The sequence below is a fragment of the Tenrec ecaudatus genome, chromosome 11 (genome assembly GCF_050624435.1).
Source record: "Tenrec ecaudatus isolate mTenEca1 chromosome 11, mTenEca1.hap1, whole genome shotgun sequence".
Taxonomy (NCBI): Eukaryota; Metazoa; Chordata; class Mammalia; order Afrosoricida; family Tenrecidae; genus Tenrec; species Tenrec ecaudatus.
The window spans coordinates 83120998-83126997 of NC_134540.1; positions in this window are offsets into that span (position 1 = coordinate 83120998).

Consider the following 6000-nt stretch of genomic DNA (forward strand, 5'->3'; position numbering starts at 1 on the left):
TCAGATATAAACCCCACTTCAAAAGTCACAAGGTCAGATTCCTCTAACCCTATATTGATTGCAATCAAGAGACATTTCTCAGAAACGTGTCCGGGTCACATGCTTCAGCGTGATTAGCAGCAGAAATGTGGCTAGGCTACCTAGTATCTTGAAGGGAGAGAACCTCATATGGTACAAATCCTCAGGTTCAAAGTAAAAAAATCAAAGCATTAATCTTTCATAGATTGCAGCCTGCTTGATTGGGGCACACTGAGTGTGTGTTGGGCTGCTGACCTCAAGGTCAGTAGTTGGAAACTCCCAGCAGCTCTGAAGAAGAAAGACGAGGTTTTCTATGCCTGAGAACAATGACAGTCTCAGAATTGACCTGTCGGCAGTGTGTTGGTTTCTTTTGTTTATTTTTTGTTTGTTCAATAGTTTTCATTTCTATAATGCATTACTTAAGTCACTAACTAGAGTATACACTGGAATGCAACCTCTGTAGTAGAAAAAAAATTAAGTTTGGGGGGGACAATTACATTACTGCCAGAGTCCCAAAGTGGCAAAAAGTCAAAGCACTCAACTACTGACTGAAATGAGTACCATTCAACCACACCCACAGGCTCCCTAGAAGCCTGGAAATCCCCTTCCCAAAGGTTAGTCTGGAAAGCTCAATGGGATGCAGTTGAATCTACACACCTGGGTTGCTATGATACACAATCAATTTGACCATTGGGTTTTTGGTTTTTACATTATGACAAAGATAGGTAACAAAAACAATCTTCCTGTTGACCCAGAAGAGTAACATAAGAGACACATGACTTTAAAATAATGATCTACACATGACTCAGGGGCAGCACAACGGCTTTTGTTGTTGTTGTTATTGCTGTCAACCACTTAGGTTTTAATATATGAATTACATTAATACTTCACATTACAGATTTGAAGCCAAATTATACTAACGTGGTTGCTAATAACCTCAAATCTTAATCCCAGTACACATTCCCATAAATTTATTCTGTAACAGCAATATATTTTTTTGGTTTTGATTTTTTTTACAGTAAACTTTCTTTTTTGATCAAGCATTGCTTTAATCGTTATATATTATCATACAGTAAACTTTCTATTACAAACCTGGAATACACGAAGGACGTTTCAAGGACAAGCATCACAACATCGATGAAACTCACACTGACAACTGTGTCCTCACAATGGAAGCTGGCATAAAGTAAATAAAATTCTCTATCCTCACAACAGCAACAATAATGTACACATCATGATGGTTTGTGGAGTAAATAGTAACTATTCTAGCTCTAGTTCCAAAAGAAAACAACAGTTTTTACAAGTTCATACTAAAGAGTCAATGCCTTCCTATAAGGCTGCTGCTGATTCCAGATTGTTAAAATGTAAAGTACCTACCTTGAGTGATTAGCTGAAATTGTATTGGCATCGGCGGGGGAGATAGGGGGAATAAATCATTGCTCTTATTCAGAGAAACACAAAAAGACTCACCAATTGCACATAGAGAAACTGAGTTTGTGTACATGACAACATGAGCTTTGAGAAGTATAAGCTTTCAACTAGCTAGTTCTAATACAGAATAGATATTTTACAATATGATTAAACTTTATACATCCATTGCCTCAAAACTGAAGGATCATTTAAAAATTCATCGTCAAAATACCAACATTATGTATATAGGAATTAAATCCTGGGGTGGTTCTGTCAGAGAGGAAATCCCATCCTTAAACACTGAGTGACCATTTAAATGCTCACTGACATTGAACTGTTTGGCGATGGTGGGGTAAAAGCATGGGGATGATGAGCTAACTGCCTTAAACGGATCCTAGACACGGTCAGTCTGTGGAAAAGCCTCCATTCTCCTGGGTGGTAAAGGGCAACTTCATGCAACCAAGTAACATTAAATTAAATCAATAACCTTTAAAGAGGCTAACATGTCTTTGTTGTCCCCTGAAGCACACCAGAGAGGAATGTGAATGATGCACATACAAACTTGGGGTGCACTGACAGCAAAGACATGCTCCAGAGACTCCGAGCACAGACCTCTGTGATGAGGCAAGCCCATCATTCACAACGATCCTCATCAATGTGTGCGTCATTACTGCCCTACTCTGTCTCCTGGAGTTTCCTAGGCCAACTGAGACCCTAAGAATCTTCTTCTAGCCTTGCCTTAGCTTAGGTTCTTTAGAGAAGCAAACTCATCAATCTCTCTTTCTCTCTCTCTCACTGTATGAATATATATAGATATATATATTCACCCATACATATCTGATATATGTTTGTATATACATCCATATGTATATGTTTGTATATATGTGAACTGGGATTTGTCTCAAACTCACGTGCACCATTGGAGTTAAGGCTGAAACTCTGAGTGCGAGCAGAAGCAGATGACTGCTCTCCCCCCAGCATATCCCTGGTAAAAGTTACACTTTGGCTGGGATCTCTTGCCTTGAAGGGTGCCCAATTAATAGTGGCCTGGAACTACCAAATACTTACTATTTTAATGCCCCCCTTACTTTATTATGGTATGTATTCATTTAGTAGATATGTTGAGTATTGGTTGTTGATGAATACTATGGAATGCTCTGCCCTATCACCAGCACCATTGTTTATGTAACTAGTGTCCAGTTAAGAGTTTAATGTGTACAAGTCAAGAATTTGTGTGTTGCAGTTCTTAGCTGACCTGTACTCATTTCATTTCTTTTTCTCAGCAATGTTTTAAATGCTGCATCACTGGCTAAATTAATGGCACTGTCAATAGAATTACCTTATGCCCCAGAGGGATGATTGATAATGTTCTCTAACGTAAAATGACAATAATGCCTCTAAAGTGAACCAGAGACATATATAAACAAACCATAGATGTCTGAATCTACTTGGGGGCTCACATTTAAGTCTAGCCCCAATCTACGAACAAGTAGTTCCTATGAAATGACCCTGCTTGAAGCTGTCCCTCATAAAGAGATCACTGAAGATATGGATACTGCATCAAAGTGTGCTGAATAAGCTAGATGGTGCCCTGCTATCAGAAGGAACAGCACTTGGGATCTCAAAGAATTGTCTTCAAACAAGCAGCCATCTAAATGAGGCATCAACTAAGGCCACATAGGAGAAGCACACCCACCCTTGTGATCCAAGGACTATACATAATAAAATGCAAATCCAAAGGAAGGAATGGTATCAGAGCTTAAATTGTGAACATCTGTTTGGAGAAGGCTGTGGATATCAGTGAACGCCCAAAATCCATTTGCAGGGTCCACACGTGGACTAAGCCTCTGGGGACTCCCCTCTGACCATGCATAGTTGAGAGAGGTGAAAAAGTCCATTGTGACAGAAGTAGTTAGGTAAAAATGTTACCATTTGGTCCATTAAAGCTCTTTCAGTTTAGACACCCCCCCCCAAAAAAAAAAAGTGAAAGAGAAACACACATGGAGAAGCCTCTGATGGCTCCCTTCTGACCATAGACCAGTGAGGTGGATAACTTTGCTGTCATGCAGGAAGCATTGGAAAGTGAAAAAAAAATAAAAATAAAATTAAAATTTAAAAAAAAAGAAAGCATTGGAAAGCGGATGATTGCAAACGCAGTTAGGTTCAAACTTAATGCTTTATTTTTTATCTCCCTCTCATCCCATTTTAAATTTGTTCTACATTGTAACACTTTCAGCTTTTTTTTTTTCAATTGAGGGTTTCCTCTGTTTTACTTTGTTATTGTTGTTGGTCTTGTTTTGTTTTTACTGTTTTTCTGTCTATGAAATCCGGGATAGGTAAATCTCTAGAGACAGTAGCTGGCTTAAAGACTCTTTGTGGGGTATGGTAGGGGAGGTTGGGGAAAATTGGAGCTAATGATGAGTAAAATAATGAATGAAATGTTTTAAAGTGGATTGCCTAGGGTCCTACTACCATTTCTCAAGACTGTCTATAGTGGTACCTGACCCTGGTACCTGGGAGAAATTTGTTGAGACATTCAAAAATAGAAAAAGTATATGAGATAAACATATTTCCTTACTTTTTCATCTACTGAAATCAAAGAGGCCAGTTTTTTATTGAAAGATTAATTCAATTAATTAAGTTCCTGGTAGAAATATATGGTACATTTAAGCTGGGTCATTTCAGTAGAGTTTAATAGGTAATACTTATAAAACTGTGACAGGGTTTAAGGAACTCAATAGGGTTGTGCCATGCTCTGAGGCTAACCAAAGCAGGAGGGCATTGCCACCCGGAAACAGGAAAGAACTCCTTAGTCAGAGCTGACCTGTTGATTGAGGTGAAGCAGTTAATCATTGTGAGCAAACAAGAAGGGGGTTATGCAGTGCTCTTACTTTTCTTCTGCTTCTAAATTTCTTCCAATGCCTCTCACAGGCAGAGCCTAATGATAAGCCTTCACGCAAAGGAATATTTAAGGGACTCGGTCCATATATATCAAACTTCATGGGAACCAAGCAAGTAAGACAAGGTGGAGAGTGGATTTGCCAAGAGCAGCAAAAAATAACCAGTGCACCTCTCTTCCTCCCGTTTATGGTCACAGAGAGTAAAAGTGCCTGGATATCTGATAAGCTTCCAGTTAAGAAACAATATGGATTGTGTCATGCAGTACTACAAAGAAAATAAAGAGTACGAATCCCTAGTCACAGATATCACACATAAAGAACAAGACCAAGGGTGTAAATATAAACCAAGGAATATAGAGCTACATTATATCATTTACCCTTAATATTAAAACTCTTGTTTCCTAAAAATAAGAATTATTCCTATGATCTTTGTCTTCTGGTTATATTTATTATATGACCTTCATCCTTCATTTTGAATACCTTTATTTAGGTATTTTTGAGATATTAATTTTTATGTATCAACTTGATAATGACTGTCCCCTCTCCCCTTCCCCCAATGACATGGGTCTCCTGGTGTGATCATGTAAAGGGATGATGAAATATAAGCATCATAGAGTCTACCTTGTCTATGAGGACATGCAGGAGGTAAGATTCAGCTGGTCTCCACCAAAACTTCCTATATGCTCTGGTACGACTCCTCCCGTACAGTCCTGACATGCCGGATTGGCCGTCAAAGAGCGTTAGTGAGAGTCTTCTTCCTCTCCGACTTACTTTCCAACCTCAGTTGTAGCCTTTCACTCTGGTTTCTAATCTCCTGATTACATTTACTTTGCTATGAGAAAATGCTTTCTCCTGAATTATGAATTTTATGTTCAAATTGACCTATTGGATCCTGGCATTTATGAGCCACATTTCTTTTCTTTTTTAAATCATTTTATTGGGGGCTCATACAACTCTCATCACAATCCATACATACATCCATTGTGTCAAGCATATTTTTACATTTGTTGCCATCGTTTCCAAAACATTTTCTTTCTATTTGAGCCCTTGATATCAGCTCCACATTTTTGTTACTCTTCCCTCCCTCATGAACCCTTGATAATTTATAAATGATTATTTTTTCATGTCTTACACTGACTGATGTCACCCTTTACCCACTTTTCTGTTGTCTACACAAGGCCCCCTAAACACAACAATACTTTGTCCCAATAACCTGGCACTCTGATACTCACGTTCTTGACACGATCACTGAAGATAAAATGGGTGCATAAGCAAATGTGGTGAAGAGAGTGGATAGTTCCCAGCTATCAAAATATACAGTATCTGGGGTCTTAAAGGCTTGAAGTTAAACAAGTAGCCATCTAGCCATCTTCCAAGCAAGTAAGCCCACATGGAAGAAGCACACCTGCCTGTGTGATCAGGAGGTATCCACGGGATCAGGAATCAGGTCAAAAGATCTAAAACAATTATATCGGTGGGAAAGGGGGTGGTTTGAAGTAGAGACCCAAAATCCATCTGTAGACCATTGGACATCCCCCTCACGGAAGGGTTACAAGGAAGGGATAATTCAGCCAACGTGCAGTAAAGCACCTATGAAACACACATCATTCCTCTAGTTTCTGAATGCTTCCTCATCCCCACTACCATGACCCAGTTCTACCTTACAAATCTG